The 23,019-nt window shown below is 46.4% G+C and overlaps 1 protein-coding gene across 6 annotated transcripts in view; it reads left to right on the top strand.

The window, feature by feature from the left end:
- The window catches only part of LAMA2 (laminin subunit alpha 2), a 3,129,796-nt gene that overhangs the window by 2,336,411 nt on the left and 770,366 nt on the right, over nucleotides 1-23,019 (top strand). The window lies entirely within an intron of this gene.

Below are 23,019 nucleotides of genomic sequence, written 5' to 3'. Positions count from 1 at the left end.
AAGCGGTGATTCTTTACTTCTTTTCAAACATATATATGAATACATTTGCATAAGTTGAAGTCTTGATCTGTACTGCCTTGCATCGGGGAAATAACTCACTAGCTTAACTTCAGAGCATTACAAACTTTAGAGTGCTGATTCCCATTTCTTAAGAAAAAATAAAACAGAAGTGAAACTGGTACACATCTTTGTGAGTTTACAACATAATACATCTAACTCATTGTACTACGAGTTTTCATTTTTCACTTTACTGTCTTCCAAGTTAAAAGCAAGCACATTGCTATTGTTCGATGGAAGTTTTGTGTTAAGCCTCATGTTGTATAAAAGAGACCACTGTTCAAGCTACTTCTTCCTCACAATGATTCACCTGCAACTCACATATTTCAAATTCAACGTTTTACTATTTTACTAGCCTAGTAAATATGTAAAATGCGTAACCTTTGCAACGTTTTGTATGACATCATTTCACTGGCACAAATGAGACAGAATATACTACTTCTGTTATCCTTTAACCGAATACCCATATAACACACATCAGGTGTACCTGTTGTAACAATTGGTCAAGGGTTGTAGACCTAAATAGCAAGATATTGTTTTGCAAAGGTGATCGTGCGTTAGGATATGTCCTAAAAACTGATTATATTAGCTTTTTAATGTTATGTTAATTATATATTTGAGTGCAGCTGTTTCCTGAAAGGGTGTTCTGATGCTCATGAATTAATCTATGTATGTGGCTACAATAATTGCTTATTCAAAAAGATCTCATGAAATTCAACTGATCAAGTATACTTCTGAGGGTGTTAGGAAAAGCGATCCATAGCATAGTTGCCTGAACTGAGAGTAATGGCCTCCCTGATGTTTCTTTCCATAGTATGGGATTGTCAGATTAAGCAGAAAAGTGGATCTAAAGAATCTAGCTGTGATGTAGTGAGTGAGTATTGCTTGCATGTATCTGGGTACCAGCTGATGGAAGGCGCATGAATTATGCAAAGTTACTTAAATACTATTCTCTTTTCAATGAGAAGCCTGTGGAACTGAACCCTAAAGGGTGAGATCAGTGATCATCCAGGCAGCCTGAAGAAGGCACGCACCGTTCAGTTTTTCCCTAGCTGGAGCCTGGATAGCAATGTCTTTTGAGATCCTAAATTTAGGGCATCAAAGCAATCCAATCTAGGAAGTATCATTGCCTGATAGACTATCTTTCGACAATATGTCGATGTGATTTTGTTAACTTGGGCCCTGAGGGTAAGAGTGATATCTAAGAGAACTCCTCATTTTGTTACAACTATACCTTGAAGAGGACAGGGATCTAAATCAGTGGTGACCTGAAGTCGGACCATTTTTTACCAGTGTAGTTCTCTTTCTTATAGGTATTTAGTTTGATAGTGCAGGCTCACTTCCAAGATGCTATCTCAGTCAAGCATTTTTACAAATGCTCTTCATAACTTCCAGTGGTTTAATCTAAGTGGATGATAATTTGTGTGCCATCTGATTATGTTAAAAAACAGAAGAGAACCTAAGCAGTCAGGGCAGAGAAGCTGATCAATGTGTAAAAGTGTAACAATAATCCTTGAAGTAGTCCTTGATCTAGCTGTTGAGAAAGAAGATGCAATTTTCAATAAGGTCAGCTTCCGTAAGTAGGAGGCAAGATAATTTTAGGTTTTATCTCTTATCCCAATTTCGTGCAAACGAATCAGCATGATATCTTGGAAGATGGTGTCAATGCAGCCAAAAGATCTAACAAAATATTTGAAACTTTGCCTCCTCTGTCAAGGACTCAGCGTAGGCCTTCAACTACTGAGACTAGGGATGATTTCATGCTATGTAGAGCCCTAAAGCTAGGGTGTCACTTTGTCATTTCAGTCAGAAACAGGTTCTCTTGGTTTTGGCCGTCCAAGTCCTGTGCTTTCTCTTTGTTTGGCAATGTACCACCTCATTTCCTCTAATAAAGAGTTTTTTTGTACTGACTGTTCTTCCATCATTGATGTTCCTTCTCCACTACTAATATCTGTGTCCGGTTCACTACTTAATTCTTGAATGGCATCTTCCATTGATGTTTTGTTAAATTCATAAACTTTTTCAAGGTATCATATCTCTTAGCGAAGGTATAAATTGTCCCATTTGAATAATTTATTTTATCTCATAAACATTCTGCTGCTGTGCACCATATAGGTTATTGTTTGTGCAGATGTATATTGCATTCCATTTGTGTTTAATGCTTTGAATTGTAACCTTGGTTTTATTTGATTATATCATCATTACATAAGGACTGTGATGAGGGTTCGAGACAGAGAGTTGGCATCACACTCACATAACTTTCATCTTCATTATGCCCAGTGCTGCCAATTGTTAACCCTGAATATATTGTCCATACTCCTCTTTTTTAAGAAGAGACCTTGACTTGTTTGGGGGCTCTGCTAGGGGACTACAGAGGAGAGTTAGGAGGATGAAGGGCATTTGATAGGGATGTGCAGGTGATGCTCTAAATAAAAGAAAGGAATTTTTGGTAAGATAATTGAGAGGGCTACATGACGAATTTGAAATACTTTATTAGAGAATGATGGAGACAAAGATGAGCCCAAATAGGTATGATAGAAAAGGCCTATACATGGTTAGGACATTTTCCTATTGCCAGTCTGAAGGCTTATCCCAAGTTCTGAGTCCTCAGAAGATAGGCAAACCTTGGACTCTGTTCAAAATGCAGGTTTCAGCTGTAACTGATGGATGAAGACCAATAGGACTTTAATTTTCTTCCCTGCTTTTTGTCCTTTTTGACGTCTCGTAGAACGCTAAATGGGGGAAATCTAACTACAGGCAGTTGAACTGGGCTGATATTCCTATTTCGGAAGGCGCATACAAACATCTTTCTTAATTTAAAAAAAATCTAAAAATGTTTACTTAAGAATGGTAGATCTCTTGGGAGGGTCCACAGACACAACTGGAATTAAATTTCCTTATGATTTTTTTTTTTTTAGCAGTGTGTGTACATATGCTTTCACCGTCCTACGGTAGGGACAGAACAGGCCATAGCTCTACCAAAGCACCTGAAACCCCTAGTCTGCAGGCAAGAAAGAAGTAAGATAATTATGAACTGTAGGAGAGTGCATAGTTTTGTGTGGGCATCCTATTTTACTGTGCATTTATTTGACTGGATGCACTTGCATATTTGGCCCCAACCACTGGAAGGCTACTAAACATCTCCTAAGATGTGTGCTCCGTTGCGTACACTGTGCTAATACTGGATCATTCTAGTTGGCATCTTTAGTAAAACCTCCACAATATGGTGCAAAATAGCACCGGAGACTAAAATCCAGATGCCACATTGGAGCTGCAGGGTTCTCTTACAGCATCAGCATGCATGACTTTAAAAGCATGGTTTCAGGTCTGCCATCTGCAGCCAGAAAAAGGCTGCTAATGTATGCCAAAGTCACCAGGTTTGATAGATTTAAACTCTTACTTCCTCCATTATCTAACCTCATAAGTAGTGCATAAGGAATGTGTCCTATAAGAGGAAAGGTGAGACTTGCTAATGATGGAATTAGCGCGCCTCTACAAGAGTCAAAGTGCTAGCCAATCGCATGGGGTTCAGTACACTTTTCCCAGTATAAACCTAATTTAGGAATGAAAGTCACATCGTCCTTAGTTTGAGAACAGTTAAGGAAAACTATCTGCATCCGTTGAAATATTTATTAAAAAACGAATTCCTTAGTGAACATGGATTTGTTGTAAATATGGCACAGGGATGGTTTATGAACATATAATGCCTTTTTTCCTGTGCAATGACCACAATTTTTGTAAGCAGGTTCCCTCCCTCTAACTGTAGTAATTACCTCTTATAGCTTAGATTAGGTGAAATAATTATTCGAGAAGAACAACTCTGTTGGGAAGGCAGTGGGAAGTTAATTATAAAACATCCACGGCTCATTATCTTGGAATGTGAGAGTGTGAGAAGAGGCTCTGGTGTCAGCTTTCCTCTGAAGATCCCCTGACACCAGTCATTTTAGTAGACTGGCTACACCTACACCTAAAGCAACTTTCTATGGATCTTTTCATTGGGATGGGTGGGATGAGTCTAATTTATGCAAGCCAGATTCTGGGACGGCTGAAGGGAGCTAAAAAAACTTTCCCTAGGGGTGTGCTACCATTATCTTATTATGAAATCAGAACCCTATGTGTCACTAAACTAGAAGGCCTTCTTTATCATGAAAGTCCTGCTTTCTATTGCTGTCACAGAGTAGTTTTACATAGCTTTTTATTGTATGGAGTACAGGGATAACTATAAAGCATACAAACATATGAATGCATATACAATCACAACAGTAGATGCCAGATAGAGTAAAACAAAGAAACGTAATAAAACATGCAGTGTCCAAGAAATTGTTTTGAAATGTTGTTGACGTTTTTTTTACATTATTACAAATGTGCTGAATGTGGATTCATTCTCCATTTTACATGTATCAATTCATTTTGTGTTAATAGATTAGTTGACACCCCTACTATTAGACTTGGCATCTTAGGCGTGGTTTCCCCTGACCTTTTTGCCTCTATCTCCTGCATTTTTGATGCTTTGCTGGATTTCGTGTTTGCTGGCTTAGGATGCTTTGGACACTTTGCCACTGCTGATCAGTGTCAAAGTGCAAGTGCTCCCTGCACAAATTGCTATTGTAATTGGGTATCTATGATTGACATACTTGATTTACTGGTAAGCCCCTATTAAAGTGCACTGAGTGTGCTAGGGCCTGTAAATTTAATTCTACTAGTGGGCCTGCAGCACTGATTGCGCCACCCACATTAGTAGCCCTGGAAAAGTATCTCAGACCTGCCACTGAAGTGTCTGCATGCAGTTTTGAACTGCCATGTCGGCCTGGCAAGTGCACCAACTTGCCAGGCCCTAGCCTTCCCTTTTATTACATGTAAGACACCCCTCAGGTAGACACACGGTACCCCGATCGGTAGAGTGCAGTGTATATGAAAGGTAGGAAATATACTGGTGTGTCGGACATGTCCTGATAGTGAAATACTGCCAATTTCGTTTTCCACTAATGAAAGGCCATCTGTCCCATAGGATAGCATGGTGGATACTTTTTAACATCTTGCAAGTATAGCTTCCCATTGGGACAAAATGGAGGAATAACGTTTAGGCTCTCTGAACTCAGAATTTTATAACACATCTTTTAGTAAAGATGGTTTTTAAATTGTGTGTTGGAAAATGCCCCTTTTAGAAAGTAGGCATTTTCTGTTTAATCATTCTGTGTGCCTCTGCCTGTTTGTAGATTGACTGGCTTGTTTTGGAGTGATAGGGGCTGGGGGTGTGCATTCACTGTACACAGCCACGGGGGGTTGAGCTGTGCCTGGCCCTTCCTGGATAGCTCAGAGCTCAGCTGAATAGGCCTTGTCTGTATTGAGAGTTGTGGGAAACGTTTTCCTTGCACATGAATAGGACTGTCTCCCCTTGCACAATGCTGTCTCCACCCCCTGTTGTTATACTGCACCAGTGATAACAGAACTGGTTCGGACTGGGCTGAGAGAGCCTGGCACAAATAAAAACAAAGAAAAAATAGGGTATAAGTAATGGACCTTAAACCCCAAAATTTTACATCACTTTTGGACTCAAGAGGAACCTTTGCCAAGGAGAAGAGCTAGAGAGCTGTGAGGAGGAGTATTGCCCCTTTGCTGTGTGCTGTGTGGGGTTGGCCTGCAGTTGCTGCTTTTTCCAAGGAAAGGACAAAGACTGGAACTTTGCTAAGGCACCTGCTTGAAGAAGAATCTCAAAGGGCTTGTGTGTGCTGACCTCCTGTTCTGAAGTCTCAGCTACACTAATACTTCACCCCCAGCTCCCCTGAACTCTACTGCTGAGATTTCTGACCTGCGAGGAGGTGTATGTTACAGTTTTTGGCTCTGGAGTTTGTTCCCATTGTTGGGAGCTGGAAGAAACCTAGAGGAAACTAGAAAAACAATCTCTGATGCCCTCAGCGATGCTGCTGTGATGTTGCATCCTGCACAGGGGCACCGCTTGTGAAGTGCACGATGCACCACCCTGCCTGCACCGCCGCTCTGATGCCTTTTCAGGCCTGCAGTTATCAGCCTTCCTGATGCCAGCGCTTGCACCAACTCCATCACCGCCAGCACCTGCACCAAGTTATTGAAGCGGTAATAACCGACTTCTAACAGCCTCACCAGAATCAACTCCTCACCACTGACTCAACTGCCTTCCACTGTCCTGAATTCACCACATCACCTCCTCACACACATGATGCCTCGCCTCTCCAGTTGCAGCCAGGGACCAGGCCTCAACCTTGGCACCAATGCTTGACCTCCAAGATGCTGTGCATTGTCATAGACTTCATTTTACTAGGTATTGTTTGTTTGCCGGTCCATGTGACTCCATGCCCGATGCCACGCACCTCGCAGTCGTGGCTGTACTTTGGATTTATTGTTGTCACAACGTCGTAATAACCCCAGGTAGAGCTATTTGATTTCTACAAACTTTACTTTTGAAATAACTGTTTTTTAGTGCTATTTTACTACATGTATGCTAGATTTTAGTCGTTTTGGAATTGTTGAGTTCAGATAAAGATATTTTATTTTTCTAAACTGGTGAGGTGCCCATTTGTGGTGTTCTCACTTTAGTACTGTGTGTTTGGAGTACAAATACTTTACACATTGCCTTTGGGATAGGCCGGTCTGCCTGTGCCAAGCTACCCAGGGGGTGAGCAGGGGTTATCTAAAGTGTGCATCCCCTTACTTATCCTGACTAGAAGCAAGGGTCCCTTGTTGGACAAAGGTACATACATCTGCCTATTAGAGACCCCTAGTTCTAACATTGGTGGTCAGTGGTGAGGATTGATCTATTATTTGCACTTGACCCACAGCTATTGGTGTACAGCATTAATTCAGTGTAAACCACTGTGCAACCACATACTGTGCTTTTGGTTTTGTTGTAGATCTGACCCTTGAGGTATCCGAGCACCATATCTCTAAATGATCAACCAGCTGAGGAAGCAGAACTGGAGTTTTGCATTGAAATGTTGCATATCTACAAAGTAGACCAGCCCAAACGCTTTTGCTGAATTCTTGGATATCCCATTAAGAGCACCTCTAGGAAAGAGGAGATGCAGGAGGCTTTGAGTGCCTGGTGGAAGGCCAGAGAAGCTGAGGAGGCAAAAGATGCAGCTTTGGATGGGGGTGTGCCAACAGGCAGCTTCAGATCCCACGATTTCCCTATTGGGAGAGCAGCCTCTGTGGCTAGCGGCAATAGTTCTTCCAGGAATTAGTCTCCAGAGGAAATGGAGGAAAGGCAAAGGGCCAGGGATCCTGAATTGGTGGTCATAAGACTTCAGGCAAAGGCAGAGGCCATCAAGAACGCTTGTGCCTTGGAAGGAAAGACATTGCTTTTGGCACATGATTAGAGCATGAGAGAGCTGGACATCAAGGCCAAACATGCGGAGTCCTGTGCAAATGGTGGCACTGTACATCCAGTGCAATGGGGTAAGGTATACATTCCAAAGACCTACTGCAGAATTTCCAGAAGGGGGAGGATATTTATGCTTTGTTTGCATCTTATGAGACAGCACTGCATATGAATGAGGTCCCTGAGAACCACTGGGGGTCTGGCCTGTGGAAACACTTTGAGGATAATGGGAGGAACACCCTGACACCTTTGGAGGAGGCGGATGCTCTGACCTATCCCAATATGAAGGAGGCTTTATGGCTCAGGTATGGCCTCACACCTGAGCCGTACAGGGAAAAGTTTAGGTCTTTTAAAAAACTTGACTCAAATACATGGGTGGAATGTGTGAATCTTTATTGCAGAGCACATGATGGTTGGATAAAGGGCAGCAAGGTAACTGATTACCAAGGGTTATACAACTTGATTGCTTGGGAGCACTTGAGTAATCTTTGTGTTCCATAGCTGCACCAGTATCTGATGGATAGTAAGCTGACTGACCCAAGGAAGCTTGTTAAGGAGGCGGACCGCTGGACAAGTACTAGGGTCCACAAGGGGTGCATGAAAACCCAGCCAAAGGTGGGCAGTGTCCCCAGCAGAAGACTAGGGAGGACAAAGGTAACCAAAGGGAGTTCTCTAAAGTGCCCCAAAATAGTTCCTAGGGTAAATATTCCCAGCCCCCAGTGGTACGAAGCCATGGCTCCCTAGAGGGAGGCCAGACAACAGTTGTTCCTGCAGTTGTTATGCATGTGGTCAGTAGGGTTGCATACAGGGGGATCCCAAGTGCCCCAAAGCACCAACAGCACTGCACCGTCACCGGGGTTAGTGTAGTGCGGGGAGGGTTGTTGGTTCCTTGTGGGGGTGGGGAGCCAGCTTTGATGACCCATATCTCGTTAGGAGATAGAGAGATGGTCCAGGAAACCTGCCTTCCGTATAACACTAAAAAGTACCCGCAGAGGGTGACCATCAATGGGAAGAGGGTGGAAGCTCTGAGAGACACAGGAGCTAGTATGACATCTGTCAGGTGTCAATGGGTGTCTGAGGAGCAGGTAATCCCCAATGCACTTCACCCTGTCATTGCTGCAGACAACACTGAGCGCCTGTGAAAAGTGGTGCAGGTTGCATTTGAGTGGTGGAGGTCTCAGGTTTCTTGAAGGTCATTGTAAGTCCATCCATGCCTGTTGACTGTCTGCTTGGCAATGACCTGGAGAGTTCCCCTTGTAAGGATGTGGAACATCAGGCTCGTTTGGAGATGTTGGGTCGGCCTGAGTAGGCCTGTGTGACCACTCGGTCAACGGCAGCCAGTACGAGTAATCAAGAGGACTTGGAGCCTGAAACAGTGGCCCAGGTGCCTGCCAGAAAGCAAAAGGGCAGGGGGCAATGGACATGGGAAACCCACCCCAAAAATCCCCATGGTCCAGGAGGAGGCAGACCCTGAGGGGGATGTCCTGGTACCTACAAGGGAACAAGTGGCCAAATTGGAAGACCTACCTGAGCTGACACATTGGCAGCTGGAAGGGGGCCCTCCAGGGAGGAGTTCTGCGAGGCGTAGATAGAGTGCCCTACTCTTGAGGAAATGCTGCAGCAGGCTGCAAACCAGTCAGCAAGTGAACAGACCGGATCACATTGGATCCATTGAGGGAATGGTCTCCTATATAGTGAGACTAAGGTTGCTGAGCCACGGTCAACATGTATGCTGGTGGTACCCAAGCGCTTCAGAACCTTTCTAATAGGTCTGGCTCATGATGTGCCTTTGGCAGGACATTTGGGTGTCACAAGACCTTTCACAGGTTTGTCACCCACTTTTGGCCCCAAATTCAAAGGCACAATGACAAATTGTCGGACATGTCAGACTTGCCGGGCAGGCAGCAAGAGTGGAGGGAAGTCTAAGGCTCCCCTCCAACCCTTTCCTGTGGTGAACATGCCTTTCAAGCAGGTGGACTTTGATATTGTAGGGCCCCTAGAACCCAAGACAGCCTTAGGCAACAAGTATATCTTGGTCTTGGTGTACAATGCCACCTGGGACCCAGAAGCTGTCCCTCTCCAGACAATCAGTGCCCCTGTGGTGAGCTGTGCATTGATGGGGATCTTTTCCCGTGTGGGGTTCCCCAAAGAGGTGGTCTCTGACCGAGCTATAAACTTGATATCTAGGTAAATGACGTAATTGTGGGAGAAGTGCGGTGTAATGTACAAATTCACCGCTCCTTACCATCCATCCCCATGGAAATGGGTAGGTTGAGAGGTTCAACTGAACTCTGAAAGGTATGATAAAGGGTCTTACAGAGCCCATGAGACATAAGTGGGACTTCTTCTTATCATGCCTGTTGTCTGCCTACAGGAATGTACTGCAGAAATCCCTACAGTTCAGTCCCTTTGAATTGCTGTATGAGCACTCTGCGAGAGGGCCTCTCAGTCTGGTGAATGAGGGCTGGAAGAAAACTCCTGGTAAGACCCCCAAGATGTGTTCAGCTACATGCTGGCCTTCAGGAACCAGACTCAGCGCTTTAGGAAACTCAATCAGGTGAACCTGGAAGCCAGCCAGGAGGAGATGAAATGATGGTACAACCAGAATGCCACTCTGGTTAAGTTTCAGCCTGGCCAAAAAGTGTGGGTGATGGCACCAGTGGAACCTTGTACACTCCAAGACAAGTGGACTGTGCCTTTTGAGGTCGGTAGCGCAAGAGGGAAGTAAACTACTTGGTGAACTTGCAGACTCCTAGGAACCCTTTGAGTTCCTACACGTGAACCACCTCAAACCTCACTTTGAGAGCTCTGAAGTGACTATGTTCCTGCCTACAGATGATGGAATGGAAGATGAAATTTAGCTTCTTCCTGACCTCCTGTCCGCCAAGGAACATGATGGGTCAGTGGATGGTGTGAACTTCTCTCCCACCGCGACCCCAAAGCAGTAAAGGGACTATCGCCAGGTGCTGGGTCAGTTTACCTCCCTTTTCTCCCTAACTCCAGGAATCACCAATTGGTGTGTCCATGATGTGGACACTGGGGACAGTGTACCTGTAAAACACAACATTTACAGAGTAACTGACAAAGTCAGGGCCAGCATTAAGGAAGAGGTTTCCAAGACGTTAGCGTTAGAGGTGATACAGCCCTCCAGCAGCCACTGGGCTAGACCAGTGGTCTTGAGTCCGAAAGTTGCTGCCCCTGGTGTCACTCTTGAACTCCGGTTTTGTGTGGACTACCGTGGGCTCAATGCCATCACCAAGACTGACACGCATCCCATCCCCAGAGCTGATGAGCTTATTGATCGGCTGGGAGCTGCCTGGTACCTTGGTGCGTTTGATCTAATGTCTGGGTACTGGTAGATTGCCTTGACTGAAGGGGCAAGAGAGAGGTCTGTGTTTTAAATGCCAGAGGGGCACTACCAGTTCCGTGTCATGCCCTTTGTGTTGAACACCCCTGCCACATTCCATAGACTGGTCAATGAGGTCCTTTCAGGGCTGGAGGACTTCAGCGCTGCCTACCTGGATGACATTGCTGTGTTCAGGTCCAGCTGGGAGGAACACTTGCAGTATCCTGCAAAGTGTTGATGGCTATGAAAAAGGCAGGCCTCAATATCAAGGTCAGTAAGTGCCAGATAGGGCAGGGATCTTTGGTGTACTTGGGGCACCAGGTGCAAATCGGCCAGATGGTGCCCCTACAGCCTAAGATCAACACCGTTCTGGCTTGGGAGCCCCCCAAGATCCAGAGAAAGGGGAGAGCACTTTTAGGTCTCACTGGGTACTACAGATGGTTTGTTAAGTGGCATGACACCGTTGTTGCCCCCTTGACTGAGCTGGCTTCAAGGAGCTGCCAAGGAAAGTGATGTGGACAGATGCCTATCTGACCGCTTTTGATGCCCTGAAATCTGCCAAGTGCACAGCGCCCATGCTCGAGGCACCCAACTTCTCCCAAGAATTTGTTGTGCAGACAGATGCTTCAGAGCATGGTGTGGGAGCAGTACTCTCATAGTTGAAAAGTGAGGGGTGGACCAACTTGTAGCGTTCATTATTAGGAGGCTACTTCCCAGAAAACCGAGGTGGAGTGCAATTGAAAGAGAAGCTTTTGCTGTGGTCTGGGCGCTGAAGAAGCTAAGACCGTACTTGTTTGAGGTCACTTACGGGTTCAGACAGACCACAGGCCTCTCAGATGGTTGATGCAAATGAGGGGTGAGAACCCAAAACTGTTGAGCTGATCCATCTCCGTACAGGGAATGGACTTTATGGTGGAATCCTGCCCTGATACAGTACATGCCAATGCTGATTGTCTGTCCAGATTTTTCCACCTTAGTGATGAGAACTCCCAAGGGGGTGGTTTGTTCCCACACTTTTCAGCTGGAGGGGACACGTTTTAGACTTTGCATCTTTGGCATGGTGTCCCCTGACTTTTTTGCCTCTACCTCCTGTATTTTTTATGATATGCTGGATTTCGTTTTTGCTGCCTTAGATGCTTTGGACACTTTGTCTCTGCTGATCAGTGTCAAAGTAGAAGTGCTCCCTGCACAAATTGTTTTTATAATTGGGTATCCATTAATGCAATATTTGATTTACTTGTAAGTCCCTAGTAAAGTGCACTGAATGTACCAGGGCCTGTATATCAAATGCTACTAGTGGGTCTGCAGAACTGATTGTGCCACCCACATGAGTAGCACTAGAAATGTATTTCATACCTGCCACTGCAGTGTCTGCGTGCAGTTTTGAACTGCCATGTCGACCTGACAAGTGCACCCACTTGACAGGCCCTAACCTTCCCTTTTATTACATATAAGACACCCCTCAGGTAGGTCCAGGGTACCCCCATGGACAAGATGCAGTGTATATGAAAGGTAGAACGTGTACTGGTGTGTGTGTCATGTCCTAATAGTGAAATACTGCTAATTTAGTTTTTCACTATTGAAAGGCTATCTGTCCCATAGGATGCATGGGAGCTACTTTGAAACATCTTGCAAGTATAACTTCCCATTGAGACATGATGGAAAAATAAATGTTAGGCTCTCTGAACTCAGAAATGAATATTTAATAACACATTTTTCAGAAAAGATGTTTTTTATATTGTGTGGTGGAAAATGTCCCTTTTAGAAAGTAGGCATTTTCCTGTTTAACCATTCTGTGTGCCTCTGCCTGTTTGTGAATTGACTGTCTGGTTTTGGAGTGACAGGGGCTGGGGATGTCCTTTCAATGTGGACAGCCACTGAGGGGGTTGAGGTGTGCCTGACCCTTTCTGGATGACTCAGGGCTGAGCGGAATTGGCTTTGGCTGCATTTAGAGTCGCGGGATGAGTTTTCCTTGCAAATCTCCCTCACACAATGCTGGCTCCACCCCCTGTAGTCATACTGCACAAGTTAGGACAGAACTGGTTTGGACTGGGCTCAGAGACCCTGGTATAACGAAGAACAAAGACAAAATGAGGTATAAGTAGTGGACCTTAAGCCCTAGAACTTTAGATCACTTCTTCACTCAAGAGGAACCTATACCAAGGAGAGGAGCTAGAGAGTTGTGAGGAGTATTGCCCCTGTGCTGTGTGAGGTTGGCCTGTAGTTGCTGCTTCTGCCAAGGAAAGGACAAAGACTGTAACTGTGGTGGGACACCTGCTTGAAGAAGTATGCCCAAGGGCTTGTGTGTACTGGCCTCCTGTTCTGAAGTCTCAGCGACACAAAGACTTCCCCCCCAGCTCCCTTGAATGCTACTGCTGAGAGTTCTGACCTGCCAGGAGGTGCCTGTTCCAGTTTGGGGCCTCTGGAGGTTGCACCCGCTGTGGGAGATAGAAGAAACATAAGAGAAGCAAGGAAAACAATCTCCAACACCATCAACGATGCCACCGTGATGCCACGATCTGCAGTGAGACCTGGTGCACTGGTTGTGAAGTGCACTACACACTACCCTGCCTACACCGCAGATCCGTCGCCCTTTGATGCCTGCTAATGCAGTTATCAGCCTTCTCGACTCCAGTGCTCACACCAACTCCGTCACTACCAGCACCTGCATCCAGTTATTGCGGTGCTGATACCCACCAAGGGTGACTCCACAAACTCACTGACTTTGCACCGCACAGCCTCTCCGGAACCGACACCTCACCACTGACGCAACCACCGTCCCCTGTCCTGGATTTGAGATGTCACCTCCTTGTGGATACGACGCCTTGCCTCCCCTGTGGCAGCCAGGGATCTGGCCTCGAACTCAGCATCGACATCTCACCTCCACTATGCCGTGCATCGTCATAGACTTTGTTTTCCAAGGTACTGTTTGTTTGGGGTCCGTGTGACTACATGCCCGATGCCATGAACCTTGCGGTTGGTGGCGCCGCTTTGGATTTGTTGCTGTCACAACGTCGTAATAGCCCTAAGTGGAGCTATTTGATTTCTACAAGCTTTACTTTTAAAATAACTGTTTTTATGTATATTGTTACTACCAGTATGCTGGATTTTTGTTGATTTGGTCTTGTTGAGCACTGATAGATCAATCAATCAGGGAATTGTGAAGCACGCTACTCACCCGTGCGGGTCTCAAGGCACTGGGGGAGGCAGCTCTGGTCAGTCGAAGAGCCAGGTCTTGAGGGTCTTTCTGAATATGTGCAGAGAGGGTGCGAGTTTGATGTTGATCGGGAGCTCGTTCCAGGTCTTTGCTGCGACGTAGGAGAAGGCTCTTCCACCTGTTCTGGCTCAGCGGATACATGGGTCTCGGTGATGGCGAGGTCGGCGGATCGGAGGTTTCTGTTGGAGGCGTGGAAAGCGATTCTTTTGTTGAGATATTGGGGTCTGATGTTGTGGAAGTATTTATATGTGTGGGTGAGTATCTCGAAGGTTCGATGGGGAACCAGTGAAGGTTTCGCAGGTGTGGGGGTGATGTGTTTATGTGGGGGGATGCCGAGGGCGAGTCTGGCTGCGGTGTTCTGTATGGTCTGGAGCTTGCAGAGCAGAGATGTGTTGGTCCCAGCATTGAGGGCGTTTCTGTAGCTTTCTCTGCTGGTTATGAGTGTGTGGTTGGCGGTCTTTCTTGATTTGGGGGCTTATCCATTAGAAGGTCTTGAGAAGGATGCAGAGGCCATTGAAGCAGGTGGAGGCGACGGCATTGATCTGTCAGGTCATGGAGAGGGAGGAGTCAAGTATGATGCCGAAGTTCCAGGCGTGGTCCGTGGGTGTGGGAGGGCTACCGAGGGCGGTGGCCCACCAGGTGTTGTCCCATGCAGAAGGGGAGGGTCCGAGGATGAGGACTTCTGTCTTCTCCAAGTTGAGCTTCAGGCAGCTGCTGCTCATCCAGGATGCAAAGTCCTTCATTCCTTCCTGGTAGCTCAGTCTGGTTGTGAGGGGGTCCTTGGTGAGGGAGAGGATTAGCTGGATGTCGCCGGCATAGGATACCATGCTGAGTTCATGCTGTCTGACGATGGTGACGAGAGGGCCATGTAGATGTTGAATAGCATGGGGCTGAGCAATGATCCTTGGGGTACTCCACAGCTGATCTCTGTGGTTTCGGAGAGAAAGGGAGGAAGTCTGATTCTTTGGGTTCTGCTGGTGAGGAAGGAGTTGAGCCAGTCGAGGGCGGTCCCCTGTATGCTAGTATGGTGGAGTCTGGCGGTGAGAGTGCAGTGGGAGACTGTGTCAAAGGCTGCAATAGAGGTCAAGCACGATCAGGGTCACAGTGTGTCCTTGGTCGAGGAGTGTGCGGATGTCGTCTGTGGTGCTGAGTAGGATGATCTCGGTGCTGTGGTTGCTGCGGAATCCGGATTGGGAGGGGTCGAGGATAGAGTTTTCTTCTATGAATTTTGTTAGTTAGACGCTGACTATCTTTTCCGTGACTTTGGCTGCAAAGGAGAGGACAGAGATGGGTCGGTAGTTCTTGATGTCTGTTGGATCTGCTGAGGGCTTCTTGAGGTGGTGCTTGACTTCTGTGCATTTCCAGTGGTCTGGGAATGTGCTGGTTTTGAGGGAGGCATTGATGGTGTGTCGTAGCGCCGGTGCGATGGCAGCTCTGTGGGAGATGTGCAGAGGACAGGGGGGGGGTCCGTAGGGCTCCTGAGTGAATGCCTTTCATGGTTGATGCGGTGTCTTCGGGGATGGTTGGGGTCCAGGAGGAGATGATAGGCTGACTTTCGTTGCTGTGGGCAGAGTGGGTTTGGTGTTCTGTGTCTGTTTGTTGAAGTTTTCATAGAGGGATCTTATTTTCAGGTGGAAGTAAACGTCAAGTTTGTTGCACGGGATCTGAGAGGGTGTGACATCCGTGGCTTAACTGGGCAGCTTAGTTAATTCCTGGATGATGTTGAAGAGTTTCTTGGAGTTGCTGGTTTTGGCGTGGATTTTGTTGTGGATGAAGGTCCTCCTTGTGGATCTGATTCGTTGTTGTTATTTTGTCATGTCGTTCTTGTAAGTGAAGTAATCTTCTGATGTTTTGCTGTTTCTCCAGTTCTTCTCGAGACATCTGCAGGTGCGTCTAGCTTCTTGGAGGTTGGTGGAGAACCAGGAGGCCTTCCTGGGTCGCTGGGTGTCAGGGTTGTGGAGGGGGGCGAGCTCATCTGCGCAGTTGGTGATCCATCTGTGAAGTTCAATGGATGCGGAGTTGGCGTTGGTTGTGGTGGGGGAGGCTTCGCGATTAAGGGTGGAGTTGAGGTGCTCCTCGTGATCTTGCTCCAGTTCCTTCACGGTAGGCACCTGTCCGTAGGTGGTGGCTGGCTTAGCTGGCAGTTGTTGTTCCTTCCGGGGATTGAGTGTGAGAAGGGCAGCAGAGAACCGGGGTCCCCGGCACTGGTCTCGGTTGGGTCGCAGATGGGCGCAGACATGCTTGCCTTTGGCGCGCAACGGCCGCCATTAAATAGGTAAGGGCGGAGGGAAGCGCAGTTGGAAGGTGGGAGCAGGAACTGGCAGGAGAGGTGCAGGGGCAGCAGCAGCGGGAAAGGGTGGCAAAACGGGCACGGAGGACACAGCAACGGCACAGGTATGATGAAAACAGTACAAACAGTACAAAACAGGCAAAATACAACAGAATAAAGAAAAGACAATTTACAGGCACAAATAGCAAAAGATAGACAAAAGACTAAAAAAACAGGCACAAACACAAGACAGACAACAGCGAACCAGCAGACGAGCAAGGCTGTTGCACTGGACCACCAGGGATGATGCACAGGCAGTAAGTAGCCTGTGGGTAGAGGCACCTACCAGCTCAGAGGTGAACGGGGTCAGAGCACAAATACATGCTTTACCTAAGAGTGCACTAGTTAGACCTTGCTTTAGCATGGGGGGGTGACTCTGTGCCTTTCATTGCTTGATATTCACTGCTCCCAGCAATGACTAATATCCAGTCGTGCAGTCAGTCAGTACAGTGTCTACAATGCACTCTTTAAATATTCTTTTCAACTACAGCGCGATACTTTTCAAAAATGCTTTGTTCTGACAGATAATCGAGCCGCTGCTTGTACGGCCCTTTGTACTGTGATAAAACGCAAGGATGCTGTGGTGCGCGAGGAAATGCAATCCTGAGGCAATTCATTCTTCTCTGTCACGTTTAAGTGCAGCACGTGTCAAATGCCCGAAGACGCGCTGCACTGGAGTGTAAACAAATGTCTTCCTTGGAAAGCTGCCACTGGTCGTGTAAGCAGAGAGAGGAGATTTTCTTTCGCGCGCGCCCCCTCCGCCTTGAAGAGCGCAGTGGGGAAAGGCCTCTTGATTTAGATTCGAATCTTCGGGGATTTGAGGAGAGCTTATCGCAGGTGCCGCTCGGCAAAGGAAAGAAAACATCATTTCCGAAGAGATATTAAATCCAAAGAAGACATCTCATTTTTATCTGAAAGGGGGTCGGTGTCCCCAGGGTGTCCTCTTCCTGGAAGATGATTATTTTTTTTTTTTTTATGAGGCAGACTTTATTGCCTGCAGAGGTGGGTTTTTATTAAGTAATCAGTGGGGGAAAGGAATGAGGCATTATGAAAGGGCGACAATATCAACAATTTGCCACCTTGTGGCTAGTAAATCGAATTCATGCCAGAGAATTCAGGAATGTATTTGGTTAGCCGTGAGGACGTGGCTGTCTGTTCTCGAGTGTATGTCTAGAGGGCGACATGTGAAATTGTAATTTAACTCCCTTTCTCGCGGAGCCTCATCTTTTCTGATGCAGGAGAGAGAGAGTGGAGTGGAAAATTCTTCAAACGGAGCACTTTTGTGTGGTTTATGCTAGCTACTGCCCTGCGTGACCTGGATATTGTATTTAAAAATGTTGGGTCCGATCTGTACAGTTCCTTTTTTGACGCAAATGGCTTGGGCCAATAAAAAGTGCGCCTTTCACTTTTGCAAAGTGTGCATGATTTACCAAAACAAAAAAATCTGATGTGTCTGCTATTACCTTTCTACAAGCAGGAGACAAAAAAGTGCACCGGCAAAGGCTACAAATTCGAAAGTGCCTTATTTGTATATGTATAATAGGAAAGATTAAAACGATGCAATGGCAAAAAGTTAATTACTCTACAAATCGAGCAAATTCCTACAAAATATTATGCTGGTTCAGCAATTAATTTGCTCATATTTTCACTTACAAGCAAGCATGAGGAATTTAATTGGGTACATTGAAATAAATAATTTGTGTTCCTTTTTTAAAAATCTCTGGAAAGGAAAATATGTCTGCACAGTTGCAGTGTAGAGTTTACTTTGAGTGATGAATCAAACTATGTTTACGCCATTTGCTCATGAGCAAGTTCTCTGTTTGCAAATTTAGATTGTCCCTCGGTGGGAAATGAGCGTTTTAAATCATGTATGTAACAAAATATGTTACTGGGAAGACGTGAGACCTTCTGTAGTAATACATTCCAAACTTCCATGAGGTCCAGCACACAAGTTCATTTAATAAACCTGCACTCAAACCCTGGTAACTGAGGCACAGAGCAAACAGGCTTAATTTAAGGAAAAGTGGATAACAGTCTAGGAGATCCAAGAGGTACTCCGGACCATGCCGGGGAACAAGGCTTCTGGGGTGGATGGCTTCCCGATGGCATTTCTGCAGGCTTATTCGGAGCAGCTCGCATAGCACCTACTGCAGGTGTATGAGGAGATGTATGAACGGGGACTGTTGCCCTCGATCATGCTGGAAGGGGAGATTGTCATGCTCCTAAAGCCAGGGGGAAACAGCCAGGATCCGGCGGTGTATCGACCCCTCACAGTGATTTACTCTGACATTAAAATTCCGTGTAAGATCTTGACAGCCTGGTTGGCCCCACATATGGCCCACCTGATTCACGAAGACCAGTGTGGGTTCATACCAGCTCGCAGCATAGGTATGACCATTCAAAGACTGACACATGTCATGCATAAGGTGCTCCATTTTATACAGTGGACTGGGGTATCTGCTGGAGGTCCCGAGGGCTGCGGGCTTTGGCCCTCAATTTTGCCGCTGGGTCAGGCTATTATACACAGCACTGAGAATCAGGGTCTGGATGGGACTAAGCCCTAAGCCCGTCTGAGGAGTGGCTGCTGGAGAGGGGCTCACGCAAGGGCTGCACGTTATCACCGTTATTATTCGCATTGGCAATTAAGCCACCGGCGAACTGAGTACGCAGAGATTTGGGACACTTTAGCATTAGCACGGGCGGGACCCCACATGCGATCTGGCTTTATGGAGACAATACTCTATTTTATGTCTCCTTGTCCCAAGAGGCAGTGCCAGAACTACTCTGAACACTAGAGGAATTTGGCACCTGCTCAGGGCTGCAGCTCAATAGTGGTATATCGTTGATCTTCCCACTGGCCTGGTCGGCTGGACTCCCCCGGGAGCGGCTCCCATGGTTAGGATACGATGGGAGACATAGCATTTTAGTTACCTGGGCATGCAGGTGACAATTGAAGACGCACAGATACTGCAATACAATGTATGTACAATGATGGACGCTCTGAGGTGCTCGTGGGCTTCTGGAATACCCTTCCACTCTCTTTAATGGGCAGGCTGGCAGTGGATAAGATGATAGTGTTGCCCCGCTGCCTATAACTGTTACAGAATTTGCTATGCCCTGATCCTAGGCAACTGGACTCCACACTGATAGATCTTTACTGGCCCCACAGCTAGATCTCTATTATTATGCGGCACATTTGCAGCATGCATCTCAGTGGCTAGATGAAGGGGACAACTGGGAGAAGAGACTGCTAAAAGGAAGGATCCCGCTGAACAGGCTGCCAGCACTGTTGATGGAGGGAGCAGGTGTATCTGACATCGAACCGTTTGTGGTAAAGCAGACCGCGTGCATTTGGCAAAGCTTCGTGGCACGGATTTTGAGACATGCCCCATTTGATTGAGAACTGTCGGTATGGGTGCTCACTCTGATTCGGACAATAATTTCCAACATCTCCTACCAAGTTTGGCAGGAGGGAAGGTGTAATGTATTAGCAGACTAATACCCGGGCGAGAGCTTCATCACTTATGAACAAGCATGTGGGGACTTCGGCCCAGGGAGGGGACAATATTTACACAATGTTGGCTTATCCAATTTATTTAAGGTAATATGAACTACGTATTCATCCATCCCAGAGACCTCCCAAATGCTGGATGTGCTGCTTACATGCAGAGCTGTGAGACAACTTATCTCCCTCCTATATAATGCCATGAGGGCTGACTCAGGTGGTCCCCCTCACAGGCCATTTACAGCATGGAACGCAGACTTGGAGGAGCCCCTGGATGTTAGGGAGTGGAAGGCAGTGGGCACGCTCACACACACAGTTTCATGCAACACCCGCTTCAAATTCATACTCTATAACTACATGCACCGAACCTATATGACCTCAGCGAAGTTGCACCGCATTGCACCGCACCGACCAAACTCCTTCCCCAGGTGCGGTAATGATGGGGCAACCTTTCTGCACCTGGCTTGGGAGTGCCCTGGGGTTAGACTCTTCTGGGCCGGGGTGGTAGAGAGGGTACGAGAGGCACTGGGTTGCGCGTGAGACTGACACCTCCACATTGCTTGTTGGGACTGGTGCGGAGGTCTGAAAAACAAAGCAAGTAGCCCACACGCTTGAACAGTTGCTAATAGTGCTAGCATGGTGCAGAATTGCAATAGCATGGATGGGTACGCGAGTTCCTGAGATTGCAGAATGGTTGAGAGATGCGTGTGAATGGACGCTAGCTGAGGAGCTCTATATGAAAGCATGATGTAAAGACGCTGAGCTAGACGAGGAGCTAAGATTATGGAGGAAACTTTGACTTCCTGAATGAGGAGATATCAGCGAGTGCCCAGAGTCTATTGGGGATGAACAGTCATACAAGGTCGGAGGATGACAGATGGGGACAGAGACTAGGTGTTTTGAAGGATGTTCATGAGGCTGCTTTTATTTTATGAATTGTCTGGCTTCTGCATAGCGTCTACTATGCAAATGATTATGCCTTCACCAAATGCTGACAATGGTTGTACACCTGATGTATGTTTTGTTTAAACCAATAAATAAAGTTAATTAAAAAAAACTTAAGGTAAGTGGGTGAAGAATTTAGCAGTACCAACACCATTAGAAAGTCAAAGCACAACACAATAAAAGTTGCACATCCAATTTCCAAAAATTAGAGAACATTTTAATAGGAAAATTACAGAAAGCCAGCTAAATCTCCACTAAGGTAACCTGAAGATATGATCAGCTTAAACAACACCAAGAAAAAATATAATAAACAATGTTTGCAGTTGACTGGGATCGATGCACAATTTGAGGCCAACCACAATGAAGTGGAGTGCAGATATCCCAGTCAGGTAAAAGATTTTACCTTCTGACCAAGCTTTATTGAACAAAGTTATTTTGAAATCAGACACCTTTGCTTGAAGGTCCCGCTGTTGCTCTAAGGTATTGTAATTCCAAAAATTTGAAAGCCCAAAAAGTCCCATCCTATCAGACTTTCTGGAGCAACTCCTCTTGGCCACTTTTAAGGCCTTTAGGACCTCAGGGACTTTGCTTTGGTATCAGGACTCGGGCTGATTACGAGTTTGAAGGACCGTGGACTGCCGTCCTGGTGGTGGTGGTCCGATGGCAGGGAGCCGTCCGCTGTATTACAAGATGAAAATGTTGCCTGTGCAGAAACTGCAGCTGGACCACTGGCACCGCCAGCACACCGCTGCCCACTGGGGTCAAGAGATGGCAGTCTATATTGGGAAGTAAAGAGGCGCAACACCAAGAGCCTACGGTTGAATCACCTTCTGATGGTCGGTGGAGATGAAGGATTTTAGGTGCATACCCACCCCTTTCAAGCTCTTCGTAGCAGATTTGGAGGTGGCCCCCTTTCTCCAGGTCCTCCCTACACCCCAGTATCTTCACCCTGAGGAATACGACCTTGTTCGAGATGAAAAATGGTAAGTGTTTTGGTACCATATATAAATTACTGGGACTGCCCACATATGGGTCGGACTCCTGCAATGGATAGGTGCTTTTTTCCACATATATCATGCATATGTGTGCATTCAACACATATGCAGTCGTAATGTACACACATGCAGCGATATAGAGTGAAATACATTGCCCACTGCCGCAAGCCCACCGCAGCTACACCGCTGGCCCCTCAGCAAACTTGCAGCGGTCGCGGACTTGGACCTTCGGCGGTCGGACCGTCAAACTCGTATTGAGCCCCTCATTCGAGCAGAGGCTACAAACAGTTTCCATTCCAGGTCCAGTTGCTACGGGTCAGCTGGGCACCTTAGGAAAAATGTTTCTCTCAGCTTGTGGTGATCTGTAGCCACACAGGATGTCAGACAACTGACCCTTGCTGTCTACTTCTCAATCCAGGGTACCACTGTAATGAGTTTCATTCCCTACACAGGTCAATGACAGCAGGGTCAGTATTTTTCGGTTCTTCTTCAGGTCCATATGTGTTCTGATGATCTGTGGGTAAGGTGCCACTTTTGTAGGATTCATTAGTCAGTGGGTGGGTATGAATCCTGGACACTCCCTAAACAATTAGAAAAAAATGTCAAGGGAAAATCCCTTCCCACTTTTGCAACAAATCCTGTTTGTCTTAGTGTGAACAATCCTACAGTGCACTATTCTGAGTAAAATACAAAATGTCATCATGCTTATGGACTTGGAGGCTGCTGGTGTGCCAGCAAGAGGTATGTTTGGGTAAATGAGAGGTCCCCTCCTCATCAAGTACACCAAACTGATTCTGGGCCCAACTCCCTTTCACTGAGCTGGTGGCAAACTGACTACAGGTAGCCCAGGGAACAAATGATTTTCTCCTTCAGGTCTCATTTCTATGATTTGGTAGACTTTACCCTGGTCCCTTTCGGATTAATAACGTTCTTGTCCCTCCCCAACTGGCTTTCTGAGCTGACAGGAGGCACCTGTCTCACACCCAGGCCTTCCTGGCAAAAGGCCTAAGTCATTGTTCCTGCTCTGGGAAATGTTTTCACACCCCATTAAGTGGAAGCACTGACAGGAGACAGTGGCAGACATGCTAATGATAATGCTAATTAGCCACAGAGAGTTCGGGCAGACAAAGTCTAACTTTTTAAAAGTTACTTTTCTTGATTATTTATTCATTTTGTTTGTCATTGGCAATAGCCTCCAAATATATAAACAACATTTATATATAGTACTACAATCAAAATATCCATAAAATCCCAACCCTATACAGTATTAA

The sequence above is a fragment of the Triturus cristatus genome, chromosome 6, assembly GCF_964204655.1.
Source record: "Triturus cristatus chromosome 6, aTriCri1.1, whole genome shotgun sequence".
NCBI lineage: Eukaryota > Metazoa > Chordata > Amphibia > Caudata > Salamandridae > Triturus > Triturus cristatus.
The sequence above is the reverse complement of the archived record's forward strand: the minus strand, read 5'-3'. Positions and strand labels throughout refer to the sequence as shown.